This window comes from Pinus tabuliformis, chromosome X, assembly GCF_031772625.1.
Source record: "Pinus tabuliformis cultivar Carrire ecotype Pingquan chromosome X, CPIR1, whole genome shotgun sequence".
In the NCBI taxonomy this organism is placed as follows: domain Eukaryota; kingdom Viridiplantae; phylum Streptophyta; class Pinopsida; order Pinales; family Pinaceae; genus Pinus; species Pinus tabuliformis.
The window spans coordinates 1,278,492,339-1,278,509,002 of record NC_142308.1 but is presented as its reverse complement, the minus strand read 5'-3'; the positions used below and the strand labels follow the sequence as shown (position 1 = coordinate 1,278,509,002).

General features: G+C 33.6%; 1 pseudogene; it reads right to left on the bottom strand.

Moving 5' to 3' along the window:
* Positions 1-2,521, bottom strand: part of LOC149144688 (phosphoenolpyruvate carboxykinase (ATP)-like) — a 38,740-nt pseudogene extending 36,219 nt beyond the window's left edge.
* Between the last annotated feature and the right edge of the window lie 14,143 nt (positions 2,522-16,664).

Below are 16,664 nucleotides of genomic sequence, written 5' to 3'. Positions count from 1 at the left end.
TTGGAGCAATGGAATTTAGAAACTTGTAAGTTGTGACATTAGTTTGATGTAACCAGATTTTTTAGTAAACCATCATTTAGAATAGTATGCATATGTATCAATTAATAATTTGTTTCCAAATGCCTTTATCTTATTGGATGGATTTGAAAGTTGGACATTGGTGGTATGTTCTTGTGCCTTTTCAAGGTGTCATATATTTATATTTTGTATCAAACCTTATATTAGATAATATCATAAATTATCTTTGAATTTGCGTGGAACTTAAATTATTGTTTTTAAATGATAATTTAAAGATATCCAACGAATAATCATCAAGTATTTTACCTAGAACTGATTATATTATTTAAATAAGAAAAATAACCATGTTTCAAATGTTCAACACTTTTTTTGAAATCTCCACAATTTTAGTTGTCAAAGTATTATAATTTAAATATATTTAACTTTTAGTCCATATGTCTACTAGTTAGATTAAAGGGTATAGTCTCTAAATAATACACTGAGGTGAAAATTATTTTTCATTTTTCAACAAAATTCTTTTGTCTTAAAATAAACTAGGTAGATACTCTTTGGAGCTCTTTTAGAGTGAGTTTATTATGATTTTATTTAATGTTACTTTTATACACGTTGGTTTTGTTGTATATATAGAGAGAGAGGGGGGGGGGGCATGGGTATTATATATATCAATTTTACTAAATTTTGGTGATAAATAGAAAGATTTGATCAAAGCAAGCTTTTACTACATTTAATAATTATAAGTGTTTTCTCTCTAAAAATGTAACAATGGAGTAAATCATAACATAATCCTATAAAATGATGTTAAGAGATCCACAATGTTCATTTATTATAAGTTTATTCTTTTAATTTTTAAAAAGTTCAAATACTATGCACTCAGTCTTGTTAATATTAGTGTATATCCCATGATCTAAAACATGATAAAATAAATACGGTAAAATGTATACTTTATCTTTAGATCCAATAATATATATTAGATTATGTAAATCATAACATAAACCATATTGATTAATCTACTATTGAGTTTTTATTGATAACATTCAATAGTTTTACTATGTTGGTGATCTTATATGTTTGATAAAATATTTTTAGTCTTATCTCAAATATTTATTTTTAAATCTAATAATATATATTAGATTATGTAAAGCATAACATAAACCATATTGATTAATCTACTTTTGAGTTTTTATTGATGACATTCAATACTTTTACTATGTTGGTCATTTTATATGTTTGATAAAATCTTTTTAGTCATATCTCAATATACGAATAATATGGCATGTCCGGATCAACTAAGTTTGAATTTGATTTCAGGTTCTAAATATTTTATTGTGAGTGTTCAATGCAATTTCAAACCAAAATTCAAGATTTAACAACTCATTTATATGTTATGGCCATTTCGGTTTTTTCCTTGTAATAAATACATGAAAATTTTTAACATAATTATGTTATTGAAGAGTAATTTTTTAATCAAACTTTTATTGGTGAAGGGTTAATTTATTATGAGAACATCACTCTTGAAGGGGAAATATTGTATGACATGTAAAAAGAAATCCAAATTTCCAACCCTCTTGTCACCTACTTTGGCAGCTATAAAAAAATCATTGCTTAAAGTTACTTCCTCACTTGTGTGTATTAAGTGGCCACATATACAGAGACTATGTGTTTATCTTGAAAGCACAAGGAAGTTGAAATGACGTAATCATGAAATTTTATCATAATATAATGAATACAACAGAGTAAAATTGTGTTGCTTAATTATGGATGTTAGAAAATGATGATTAATAAATTAAACATTAAGTATCCAAGGGTTAAATTTGACGAGTGCCTTTACCCATTATGAAAATATTTCATAAACGTTTTATTTTTAAATTATCTAAAAACATAATCAATAAAAAAAATCATTGTTTTTATTTATTTAAAACATTTTTATTCTATTTTCAATTTTTGAAAATTTAAACTAAATAAAAATTAATCTCCACATAAACCAACTAATTTCTTTCTAATTAATACACATAAACACACAATTTTATCTCATAATAAAATTCTATTAAACTAAAAAAACCTAAATTTAAAAACATAATCAATAAAAAAATCATTGTTTTTATTTATTTAAAACATTTTTATTCTATTTTCAATTTTTGAAAATTTAAACTAAATAAAAATTAATCTCCACATAAACCAACTAATTTCTTTCTAATTAATACACATAAACACACAATTGTATCTCATAATAAAATTCTATTAAACTAAAAAAAACCTAAATTTTTTCCATAATGTCAAATATAAATTTGTTCTCGACAAAGGAGTGGTGTCAAACCTGCTTCCCTTGCGACAGTGGTCTTCCAGCCTTCTCCGTGAGCTTCGATGTAACTTTTGAATCGAAGATCTTTCTCTTCCGGCCCCGAACACCAAAATGTTGGTCATCCACCTTAGGATGTCTCTCCTGTGAAGGCAGTCGATGCATTAATCTGTAATCTTTTCCCAACACCACTTGAGATTTGTCCATATCTTTTTCCAAAACCAAAAGTTTCTGGTACTAGCGATGATCTTTTAAAGAAAGAAAACATTTAAATTTCTTAAGTGAGTCAAATTAGCCACATGCCTTATCATAGGGTGTAAGAAAGAAGAGAGCAACAAATGCAAGGAAATAGAGAAAAGAAACAACGACAACATATCCCGAGACTCCAATTGGAAGGCTCTTTGAAGGATTTTTTATTTCCTCGGCCAAATTTGAGACAGAATCATAGCCAATATATCTTAAATAAACAATGAAAACTCCATTGAATATGCCTCTAAATCCAAAGGGGGAAAATCCACCTTGGTGTGAAACATTTGCAGGCTTTGTGAGATTTTTGGTGTCCCCGTTGGCGAACCCAACAACGATGATAAATGTGAAAAAGAGGAGGGAACGTCACAACTATGTTCAGTATTGAGCTCTAATAAATGTGAAAAAGAGGATGGGACGTTTCAGTATCGAGATTTCTTTTGTGCTGCAAGAAATTAATAAGTTCCATTATTCAGCTCAAACGAAGAGACAAACGAACATGACAAATTCAGGTGACCTATGACAAATGCATATGGTGAGAAAGATCACAAGAGCGAAGGCAGGAAAGTTGAGCATTTTGTACCCATCTTCCATTCCATTCACTTCTATCGGCCACACGTTTTTATGAACAATCCCAAATACGCTTCGAAAATATGAAGTAAAATTGCACACCACCGCAACACTTTGAGAGGACATACTCCATGAGCAGATAGGATCAAGAAAAATATCCTGCAATTTCACATGTTCCCCTAATTTCCTCGAGAAGGTTGTCCGTTGATGATATTATTATACTGATCTCCTCCCATCTCATGCATAGAGTAGACAAGTTTTTCTTTTCCAATCTCTCACGGGGAAAGCATTTTTATTTTCCAACCTTCTCATGGACAGAGTAGGTTCGGTTTATATTTCTCGGTGCTTATTCTAGAGCCTTACAATGACCTCATTGCGGTAAAACTGGCACTGATACTCTCCCCGCAAGCTCCGTACACCGAGGCTAACAGTTCAGAGCCTTTGTGACTGTTTGAAAGGGAGTTCTGGCATTTTTTTCACTCTCCTTCTTTTTGGCATTTTCTCTTGGACCAGTAAGTTCAAATGATCTTCTGTTTATTCAATTTATTTCCATGTTATGCGCACACATTTGTGAATCATTTTAGGTTATATTTATGCTCGCACAAGATTTAAAGTCCCAGCTTCAAAACATTGTACATTCAAGTTAAATTTCAGTACCAGTGCCCCTTATTCCAGCAAACTTTCACTTAAATTTTCATTCCAAAATGGAAAACAATGGCAACAATGAAAACATTGGCAAGGAAATCTCAGACTCTGTGGAAACAAATCACGTAGGCCAAGTCAAAATTGTTTCAACAAACAAAACAGAGAAGTGGATTTGGGTAAATGCAAAACAATATCGGGGCATTTTAGAGTGGAGACTTGCTCGCTTTAAATGTGAACAAAGAAGAAGAAAACAACCCCATAAAAATAAATCAAATAAGAGCAGCAAAAATAAAGAAGAGTCAACCATTTACAGTGCCACATCTACACCGCTTACTTGGTCGTGAGATCTCTATGTCCAGGAACTGATGAAGGCCATGCCAAGGCTGGAAATTTTGGAAGCCAAAGAACAGGAAAGGGATCACAAAATTTCAGAGATTACAATTGCAAATTGATTTTTTAATGAAAGGTAAAAGGATTCTAACAGAGCAAGTAACACTTCTACAAGAGGTGTTAGAGACATGGAAACAAGAATGGGAAAACATAAAGACAACATGGAAAACCATGAAAGAATCAATGGCAGCAAACAAGGAAGTGATAATATCTAAATTAGCGCAGGTGGATACACAAATATCTCAGGAGGTAGTCATTTCCGGAAAAAGGGAAAAAGATATCAAGAGGGCAAACATTCCAAAAGAAATCAAAACCAGAGCTAAGGACATTAATGGTTACATAAGGATGGAGGAAAAAGAAGATGTAAGTGTTTGTAGAGCACAAGAAAGAGAACACAGAGATAGAAAAGATAGGGAAACAAACTTTATTATAAGGGGAATAAGAGACTATGGAAAGAAGGAAAACACTCTCAATTTGACAACAAATTTTTTGAAAGAGAAATTACATTGGAGAGGGAAAATTTGTCAAGCAAGAATGGTGGGAAAAATATGTGAAGAGAGGCCTCGACCCATAAAAGTCATCATAGAAAGTGTGCAAGACAAACACTATCTCTTAAGAAAAAAGAAACTCTTGAAAGGCTCACACTTCTTCTTAGATGAAGATCTAATAGCAAACAACAAGATGAGAGAAGAGAATAAGTGGAGAAAATTAGAGAAGCAAAAAACAAAGGGAAAAGAACGTGGTTGTACAATGGTAAAGCAGTTATTGCAAGGTTTGGGCGTCATGACAAATCAAGGCAACAATTTGGCAGTAAAGAAAAAATAATTAATTCTATAATAGGGAGGATATCGACAGGATCAACATGGATGAAATGGGTGAAAAATCAAAGTTGAGTCTTGTGTGCCAAGCCATGTAGCAATCAAATCCTACCCAAGTCTACATAAGTTTATTTTGTTGGAACTGTAGAGGTTACCCTTGGAGGAGGGGACCTGGGATAGGGCCTATTGCAGAAGGTAGAGACATAATTTGTCTCATAGAAACTCATGAACACATTGGTTGTAAAACTCCTATGTTTGATGGTTCTTTGAAATTAACATTTTGGAACGAGGCAGCAAAAAATGGCAAAGGGTATGGAGGAATACTGGTTTTAGTGAAAGAAAAAGAAGGTCGTCACATAGAGTTTGTGAAAGAAGATTCAAATAAACAATATTTATGGTTCAAAATAACAGAGAATGAGAACCAAATAAGAATTGATTTATGTTATTTTGCACCTCAAGTCTCAAAAACTTACAAAAATAAGGGGCTAGATAGCAAAGACCCATATGCAGCTTTAAAGCAGGATATTGTTGTATATTCTTAGCAGGGAGAAGTTCTTTTAGTGGGAGATTTCAATTCTAGAACAACAAATCAACAAGCGAGTATGTTTTGTTGCAAAGAGGATCACAATCCTATCTGGCTCATTGAAGGGGAGAATCCCCAATGGTTGAGATGTTCAGAAGATGACAAAGTTAGCAATCATTTTGGAGAGGAGTTTCTCACGATGTGTGGTGCTTTCAACTTAATTATTTGCAATGGTCTAGATAAATGGAAAAGGTCTGGGAAGTTCACTTGCAACACATACAATGGGATAAGTGTTGTTGACTACATTATTTGTTCACAAAGCTTGATAGAAAGGATATATGAAGTTAATATTAGAGATCGTATGTGGGACTTAAAATCATACCATAATCCAATTTATATAAAGCTATCTTGGTTAGAATAAAGACAACATAGAAGGAAAAACCAATGTTCTTGGCAATCGATATCAAAGGGAAAAATTCTTCTAACACAAGAAAATTGCACTCTCTTCAAAGCAATGTTGGAGAGATCAATTCAAAATGGGAAGAGAGGTTCCCAAAGTCTCAATAGTCTTGAGTTAACAAATATAATTCAGGGTGCAATTGAGAAGTGCAAAAAAGCAAAAAATAGGAAATATGAATCAAATTGTTTTCTTGTAAATGCTTGGTTTGATGAGGAATGCAAAATGGCAAGTAAAACCTTGAAAAAGGCAGGCAATGAGGAGAAGAATGTAAAGTTATATAAGCAGATTTAAAAAAGGAAAAAGAATGAATTCATGCAAACAAGGCGAGAAGAGTTAATATATCTAGGCAAGAATAACCCAAAGCATTTTTGGCAGGAACTTCAACAAAGGAAGAAGAAAATTGAAAATAATATTACAGCCAATCAATGGTTTGATTATGCAAGACAACTTTATGAGAAAAAATCAGAGGAGGAGCCTCCTCCCAGGATCAACACAACTACAAAGCTTTTCACATTACAGGAAGTAGAGACAGGAATTAAGAAGTTGAAAATAGGAAAGGCAAAGGACTTGGTTGAACTTCAAGCAGAATATCTAAAGTGGGGAATGAACATTCTTGCACTGCACATCATGGAAATATTCAACAACATCATTCGACAAGGATTCCCAAGAGATTGGACAACTAGTCTAGTAATACCCCTTTTTAAAAGTGGAGATATTAATAATCCTTCCAACTATAGAACCATTATGATCAATCCTTTGTTTGCAAAACTCTTCAATGACATGGCAAAAAATATAATCAGTAAGTGGGCGGAAGTCAAAGAAAAGAGGGCAAAAGGGCAAGCAGGTTTTAGGCCAAATTATTCTACAGTAGATCCTGGTATCACGTTGAGACGCATTATTGAAAAGGTTTGGGAGGGAAAAGAAAAAGTATTTTTCTACTTTGTTGACTTTAAAAAGGCATTTGACACGTCCCTAGAGATAAGTTGTGGAGTAGAATGGAAGAATTTGAAATTCCTTTGCATTATAGAGTTGTTGTCCATAAGCTCTATGAAGAGGTTAAAGTCAAAATTAGAACTTCAACAAGCATTTCAGAAAGCTTTAGAAGTGACATTAGAGTCAAGCAAGGCTACCCTTTATCCCCTACTCTTTTTGTTTTATATATTGACAAATTGGAAGAGTGGCTAAATCTACAAGGTGGGGATGGTGTTCGGTTGGGGGAGTTTATGATAAAGCTTCTTTTATATGTTGATGACCTTGTATTGATTGTTAAATCAGCGGAGGGATTGCAGATGCACCTATATGCCCTCAATCATTTTTGTAAAAAAGTAGGGATACAAGTCAATATCAGCAAGAGCAAAATAATGATTTTCTCAAATAAAAAGAAGCAGAGCCAACATACGTTCTTCTTTGAAGGAAACATTCTTGAAGAAGTAAATGAATACAAGTACCTCGAGATTGATTTCAACAACAAGCTTAATTGGGAGCATTGCAGAAAGAAGAGAAATTTAGGAGGGTGGAAAGCACTATATGCTTTCCAAAACAAATGTAGAGAGGCAGAGTTATGGGATTGGAAAACAATTAAAGTGATTTTTGGGCTCCTACTTTGTCCAGTGATATTATATGGGTGTGAAGTGTGGGCTAGCAACATCCTTGTCTCAAATGGAAGCACGTTGAGAAAATCCAAAAATGCCTGATCATGAGCAAGTTTAAAACAAAAAGTTCAGTTTCTTATGAGGTAATGTTGAGTGAAAGAGGAGCAACTTCCATCGAAGCAATTGCTATAGTGAGTCTCATAAGGTATCTACAAAAAAATTGAACAAATGGGAGAAGGTAGATGGCCTAAAGTTATCTTCAATGAAGGAATGAGTGAAAAAAATAAATCATGGATGAGACAAAACAACAAATGGATGCAAAATTGGAATATTTACCTCAATGCATGTCCCACAAATAGCAAGGATTTAAGGAGTTTTGTTATGGAGAAGTTTCGTAAGCGTATATGGGGAAAAGAGTTGGGTAGAAAGAAGAAGTACTATGTTTAATAATTCAACCACACTTGTGATCTCTAACAAAAATAGTACATTGGAGCTAGCATTCCATGGAGAGCAAAGATTCTTATTGCTTAGTTAAGTAATAAGAACTAACTCGCATCAACTGTGCGAAATAGGTCGGTGAAAAAGAGCTAAAGAAGCTTGGGAAGAACGGGTGTGTACTTTTTGCACCTCTGGGCAGTGGAATCAGAAAAACATTTCATTTTGAAATGTGATGCATTCAGAGACATTAGAGACAGTTATAACAATATGTTAACATTAGTTCTTTGGCATTGTCTTTTTAGTGAAAACACTGTTAGAAAATTAAATCAGCTCATCATTATTTTGAATAGTAAAAATTAAATTACAAAAAACATTTCATTTTAGTCCAAAGGCTAAAAATATCGACCCCTTTCAAAACTATAATATAGATAAAAGGCTATAATATAGACAACAGGAGGTTTGTGTATGGCATTATGAATATGAACGCAGGTTCAACTAACCATATTTAATATATGTAGCTGCCATCACTGCGAAAGGGCACAGAATCCGATCCGGAAGCCAGTGCTTCGTGCCAACCTCGTGTAAATAAACACATATGTATAAAATTTGAAACTTCCGGTTTTACATTTTGCCCGTCACAAATAATTAGCAAGTTAACCATGACGTCATTATATTGCAATAACCAGTATTTTACGGCTCAAAATTGAGAAAACGGGTAAACGGTGAAACCTAAGTGTATCACATTACATAGAACAAACATAAGCTTTAAGAGCACAGAAAACATGGCACATAAATAAAGCTGAGATCATTTTAAAATTAATTTGATGAGTTAATTAAAAAGAAGACTGCTTAGTACGGCAATCTAGGCTTGTACCATATTTATCATCCATGCTTCAATTTAATAAGTATGTGCCAAGGCGGCGGCGCCCGAATGAACCATATGTACTTTGAGTGAGATAAAGCCGCTGAACCAGGTCACGGCCACATATCATCCGTAGATCACCATTTTGCTGAGAGTAGTTGGAAATTGAGTCCATCCTCTTCCCAAGACGGCATCGTCCTTCTGAAACTGTATGCATATCAGCAAAGGGACTGTAATCTTTGGCCAGTCCAGTTGTAAATTATCAACATGCCGATTGCGGCAGATATACTTTCTACACTTCCAGACCCATTGCTTTGTCGCATTCTGTCCAAAATTCCAATTAGGGAGGCCGTGAGATGCGCCGTTCTCGCGAAGAGATGGAGATTTCTTTACGCTCAAATTCCTCGACTCACGCTCTCTCCCTTTCTCCTTTTGCGCAGTGTCGACCCACATCCCGATCCACTCTCTGTTGCAACGGTGGAGAAAATAATCTTCCACCTTCTGCTGTCGCATTCGACAGATCTGGAGGCTTTTCATTTGTTCAACTACACTTCCGAATTTGGCGCCACCGGATTCAACAGTTGGTGTTTTGCTCCTCAAAGCGTATGGCAGTGGGTGCGGTATGCAGCCTCCAAGAATGTTCAAAGCTTGACTCTGGCTGATTCCGTTTCGATAGTTCCGCTCAAGAAAATCGTTCCTCCCGCCCTTTTCTATTGTACTCGTCTCACTATGCTCACTCTCCACAATTACAGTCTCACCAGTATTCCAACCAATTTCTCCGGATTCAATCATCTCATTACTTGTTCGTTCCACAGCATGGAGTTCACAGATGAGTCTCTAGCCCGCTTTATCTCTCATACTCCGATCCTTGAGGATCTTAGTTTATTCCAGTGCGTTGGCCTAAAGGAGCCTGTTATCTCCGCTCCCAACCTTACACATTTATCTACAAGCGGAAAATTTTCAATGCGGAGGGTCGAGGTGGAAGTTTTTACGATGAACTGTCCGAAGCTTAGAACTCTGCAGATTTTTAGCATTCATCCGTTCCAGAACCGAGAACTTACGGTACATGATCTGCGAATAAATGGGGTGTGTTTTCACGAACTTTCATATTCGGTCTATCGAATTGTAAATCAGTGGGAAGGTAATATTGTCGAATTGGGGATGCATTTGCGTAGGAAACTATTAGAAGTTTCGGTGGACAGGTTTCTTGAGATAGTTGGTACCTTGAAATCATTGAAGGTCCTCTGCATCAACAATTGGAGGTCTTTAGCAGGGGGAAAACAGAAAGTTGATCTGCTTATCAAGCTCCTCGAGGGGCTTCCTGCACTCCAGCAACTAGCAGTGAGCGCAATGTTTGATTTGGTAAGCAAAACAAAATATATTATTTCACCTGCACTTTTAGGCTAGCTTTCAATCTGTTTTCCTTCCAACAAAACACGTTATTTCATTTGCACTTTTAATCCATTTTTTGTTTTAAACATGATCGCGGAAATTTGCAAAAGTAAAAGCTTTAGTTTATGTTATTTCATTTGCACTTTTAATCTTTATTTTTAAACATGACCGTGGAAAACAAATTAAACATATCGCGGAAATTTGCCGCAATAAAAGCTTTAGTTTATGTTATCTCATTTGCACTTTTAATATCTTTTTTTAAAACATGTTCACGGAGAAAAATTTAAACATGATCACGGAAATTTGCAGAAATAAAATAAAGTTGTGAAGGCGGTTCCAACCGCCTCTTATGGCCTTGGCCTATGAGACTCGATATGGATTCAACTGGCTTTGATCATGGCTCTTGATCAGGGTCTATAGACCCCGTAACTTGTTCAGTATCTATTGATTTTCCAGCCGTGCCGTTTTTGAAGTTACAGTATCTATTGATTTTCCAGCCGTTTTTCCTGCGTCCATATTCACTGGGTTTTTAATTATGTCAGTTAGCCGCATCTCTATTATCTTTCTTGAAGCCCCCATCTCCGCATCTCTATTATCTTTTCTGAAGGCCCCATCTCTTTCAAATTTGATAATGAACCTACCTCCAATGCCTTATTGAGTTGCGAGTAATTTGTGAAAAGCGTGCCATCAATCCATTAAACAACAGAGAGGAAGTGAAAAGTGGGCTTGGATCGGTGGCCGTGAAATTTTTTTATTAGTTATAATTAGTGTTTTTAGATGTGAAATTAAAAAAAATGGTTTTTTAACATAGTTTATTTTAGATAGTGTTTCGGTGTTTTGTTAAAGCATTTTTTAATATGAAGTGGTTGATTCAATTCCCAATTTTCATGAAAGTGATATATTAAACATGTTCAAGATGTAATCTTATCAAGATTACAAAAAATTATCATTTATTCTAAAATAAAATGTTTGAAGATTCAAATTTTGATTTAAAAATAAATATATCAATATTTCCAACCATAAATATAATTTATGATATTTTTTTGTCCTTAAAATAAACCATACTTATAATTCTAAATATAATCCAACAAAATTCTTAAGATAATGGATAAACTCAAATCATTTTTCATCGCACCAAAATCTGAGTTGTAAAATATAATTTCAGTTTTAAAATTTGAATAAAAAATTAATTAACTAAATTCAACATATTAAAATTACAAAACACTACAAATCCCAAAATTGTTTAATCTCTTTTTTCAAAGTTCGCTTAAATGCATCCATAATTTAACCCAAGGTAAGTTCATTTCCATTAAATAACTACACCTCCTTCATTTCTTGCATATAAAAATTAAGAATCCAGCCTAAATTGAATTATATAGCAGCTAAATAAAAAATATTTATAATAATTTATAAAAGTTAATATTAGATATTTTTTAATTTTTAATTTTATTTTAATTTTAAATTTAATAAATATGTTTAAAATTTATAATTCTATTTATTATTAATAATTTTATTATAGATTTTTGTTAAGAATTATCAAGATTTGTAGCTAGTTGTCTATCAACTTGTTCATGGATTTTTATTTAAGGATTGTAATTTACTAAGTATTATTGAGAGAATCAGGGATTTGAAGCTAGGCTAGCATTCTCTATTCTAAACTTCTTTCATGTGTAGAAAATGAACAATTTTGTTGAGGAAATAAAGGTATAAGCTTAGATGTAGAAGTCTTAATCATAACTATTTCTTAACAATAGGTTTTCTATGCAGTGTAAATTTGTGTGTACCTATGGTTATGTTATATAGTGTAAATTTTATGTGTATCTATAAGTGTTTTGGAGAATCTATATCTCCCAAATACCCTCTATTCTTTAGGACATTATAATGGCTGGTAGATATTGAGAATAAACACTATAATGAGGTTACAAGTGTAGTTTGCCTTCATTGTACTCAATAGGTCGTGATCCAAGTGCACATTTTGATTTAATATAATATTTTCATCACTTTTAACCCAAAAAAATGGTATTTCCATCAATAATAATATTATTATTATTTATATATTTTTTAAACAAAAACATATATTAAAATAATAAAAGAATTAAAACTAAAATTTATGATTTTTTTTATGAGTGGTATTGCCATTTTTAAGTTACTAGTTTATATGTTTTTTTATACCTAGACAAGTCGCTTAAGACTTTCATGTCTACTGGTCCAAGATGGGCATGATAGTTAATACCGACAAAGACTAAAGTCATGATCATTAAATCCAAAAAAATCACCCATGGTAGTTTTGTCTATGATAACCATTGTCTTGAGCATATTTCTTCTTATAAATATTTGGGTATTGACTTTCCTTATCAGCGCAACTGGAATTATAACATCGAGAAAAGAATTATTGGAGGTTGGAAATCTTATTATGAGTTTGAAAACAATTGTAAGTCAGTGATCTTTACATTTGGAGTAAAAAAATCGTCACCCTTATTATCTTATACAAATGTGAATTTTGGGGTGCAGTATGTCTAGGGAGTCGTGGAGAAAGATTGAGATGATCCAAAAGCAATTCATAACCTATAACTTCAAGAACAAGGGAAATACTCTGTATCCTATCCTCTTGATCAAAGTTGGCTTGCCCCCCATTGAAAGTGCGGCTATGTTTAGATATCTGATGTATAAGAAGAGGCTTCACAATATGGAATCTAAGAGGCTCCCAGAAATTGCTTCTAACTTTAGTCAAAACCCCCACTTGCTCTAGGGGCATTAGGATGCTCAGTCTTGGCTCAACCTTTGGGGGATTAAGGAGGAGATCATCATGGGAAGTAAGGACAATATCAAATATACTATTACCTCCAGTTTTAAGGACAAGATATGGGATGCTAAGGAGTTGGATGGTAAAAGGAAGCTAAGGTACTATAAGGAGGTGATTAACCCCACCCAATAAGGAGAATTATCTCTCTATGTTGACTAGCACTAAGAAGAAAATAAATATCGCTAGGATTAGCACTAACTCTCATGATCTTCGGAGTGAGACTGATCGGTGGTCTACTCCCACGACTCCCCGGTGGTCTACTCCCAAGACTCCCTGGGATGATAGGATATGATTTGTCATATTTGTGACACTAAGAAGGTGGAAGATGAATAGCACTTCCTTTTAGACTGCTTGACTCTTTCCCACATCCGCTCTCAATTCCCTATCATCAGCCACACCTCCAATCTTTTTGACTTATTAAGCGAGCCTAATTATAGCGACCTCCTTGCTCCTTGATCACAGAAACAAGATTTTGAAGAATGACAATTACACTGTGTTTTCTTGAGGTAGGATAGACCACATTGGTCTTAGTGAACATTAATCATCATCATCATTAATATGATATATATTTTATAAGAAATAAATAATACAAATTTTTAATAATATTTTTTTATAAGAAATAAATAATAATAATTTTTAATAATATTTTGATTTTTAATAATAGGATGTAAAATTGTTATATCTATTATTATTATTATAAGAAAATTAATTAATTAATATAATTATCATTATTTATTTGTATATTGTTTTATTAGTGGTAGATTCAAAGTTTATTTAAAATATATAATTAATATTACATTAAATTTCACATTAAGTATTAAGCTTTAGTAATAAATAAATATTAAAATGTGATGGTTGATGTAAAATAAAATTTTATCGTTATTTAATTAAAAGAAACTTTCACAAAATATGATATAAAAATATTTTAATCATAAAATAATGTTAAATCTTTATTTTTTATTGTCATTTAATTGAAAGAAACTTTCATAAAAATAGGACATATATAAATCTTTTAATCATAAAATAAATCTTGAATTGCTTTAAAAATTTTAATGTGGTTGGTGGAAGTTGAGGATTTTATTCTATTAAATTTATGATAATTTGGAAAAGAGCACGCAAATTTAAGTATGTTATGTTAGGGGTTGATCTAATTCAAGTGAGGTTTTCAAGTAATTTTCAAACTAATCCTACACATCACAAAGATATTCACCAATCAAAAAAATTAAACTTGAATTAATCAACTATCAAATTGAAGGAACGACTAAAGTGCTTATTGCTTTTCTTTCTAAGCTGTGCATCAGTGACTGTGATTATAAGCATGTGCATGAATATATGTGCCGCCACCACTGATTTTGCATTACAATTTATGCCCGGCTATGCCACGTGAATGCAGGAGCTAGTAAGAGATCCGTTGTTACCTTGTACATTCTCTCTACTCGGTAATCTGCGGAAAGTAAAGCTAAATATCATCGAATTTGATACAGGGGAGATAGCGGTAATGGGTAAATTGCTTGAGAGCGCTCCTGCTCTAGAAAAAATGAAAGTGCGAATGCCATATTTAAGCGACAGGGTAAAGCAAGCAGATGCCTTTTTAAAAAGACTATTAAACCTGAGGAGAGCTTCCACCAGAGCGAGGATATGTGTGGAATATTTCTGAAAAATTTATCATCGGAGAGGAGCTTTCAATGATTTCATTGAACAAACGCTACAATTTTTGTTGTACCATATAAAGTTTCTAGAAGGCTTGCTACTATCTTTTGGTCATTTTTGTTTTTTTGGGGGGGTTGGGTAAAAGAGACGTGTTGCTGTATCTAAGGAGTATAGAGTGCTGTTCACTTTCCCCTTATATCCGTAAAAACATTTCTGTTGTATCTTAAGGTAAAATAGTTCGAAAGATATTATTGGTTAGATAGTTTTATTTCAGTTTCCAGTTTTCATTTATCTGTCAAATTCATGTTTTTCCCTTTTATGTAACTACATGTGTTCTATATTATAAAAAATCTTATGTGTTAGAATTTAAATTAGCTTGATGTTTCTTTTTAAGATTTTAAAATTAAATGTATGGGTAACATCAATGTTAACAAAACTCTGTAATTTGACAAGAGCTGAGATACCAGGTATATCTTTTTTAATTTGAATTTTTTATTCAACAATCTTATTTTCATTATTTATTGATTGAGTGTTTTCTATTCAGTAAGGAAAAAAAATATATATATCAACACAAAGCATGGAAGTCATTTGCCGGTGTTTGAAATTATTTTTCTTTAAAAAGTAGTTTCGGATAAATCAGGTAAATATTTTTGTGGTGGAAGTATTCAGACCTATTTATTGTGGTTTACCATCTAGATTAAGATGGATAGCATGATCTAAATAAGCTTATTAAATACAACAGAAATGCAACAATTAAAACATAACCAGAAGAAAATAAATGGAGTCCCTATTTATTAGACTTCTTGAAAAGTTTTCCAATATAATTTGTCTAGAATTTCACAGGGATTCATTGGAATCACAAGTTTTGACTAGTGAATTCTTCATATTAAAGGTGTTCAAAAAGTCTTTTTTTTTTTTTTATCAAGTAAGAGTAGGACCTTTTATTAAACTTAGCCAAATATACATAATTTACAAGGAGCCACACTTGCTCTGCGAGAGTTCAATAATAGCCGGGCAGGCCAAACCAAACCAATCACTCAAAACTAAGAGAAACCTAAACCGGAAATCTGGGGAGAACCGCCAAACAAAGCACAAGGTCATCTGGCAGTGTTGCCGTGCCTCAAATGAGCCTAGAAAACCTTGGAGGGCAAGTCCATGACTCGTCGTGGATCCACAAGAGGTCCCACCACAAGCCAAACTGAAAACTGACAAACGGACCCGACGGAAGTTAAAAGCATAACACTCTAAACATTTTTCGGGTCCGACCAAAACGCACATACAATCGCCACCATTGATCCACTGACTAAGATCCAACAGTCCTCAAGAATATTGGAAGGACTAGAAGCATGAGAGTTAACTGCCCAATGAGGGCGATTTTCTCTCTCCTCGCTCCGCAACGTGTCGCTCAAAGAGTGGAATCGGAGCCAAACACAGAAAAATCATAAACCATTCAGACCCCACCCGATATACCAGCTATGGTATTGGACTAGTTGACTCGCGGAAAAAAAAAAAAAAAAAAAAACTTCCTTTCGCCACATGTTGTCCCTTAATTTCGTCCAGTGGGCAGTACTTGAGCCAATCCCGTTCACCTGGATTCTCTGTTAACCACCACCTAAGCCAAATGACGAGGGCTACCCCATCCCATGGAGCTAACCGAGTCAAAACTTTCATCATTCAATGAAAAGGAAACCGGTCTTTGGAAATTAACCAAACCAAGGAGGGTTAGACTGTGTGGATTTCTCCAACCTCCCTCTGGTCTTCAGGGTCCCTTTGATCCAACCTGTTAGTCCATAGTTCCATATCCTGGGTAGCCTAACAGAGACAGTCCTCCCGCAATTTACCTGGGGGAAGCGAATCCCAAGCATACCTAGAATCCCTGTCCCTATTTGTGACTCCTTCATTCGCCAAACGATTCGCTAACATGTTAGCCTTCCTTTTCACATGAACAAATCTGACAATTT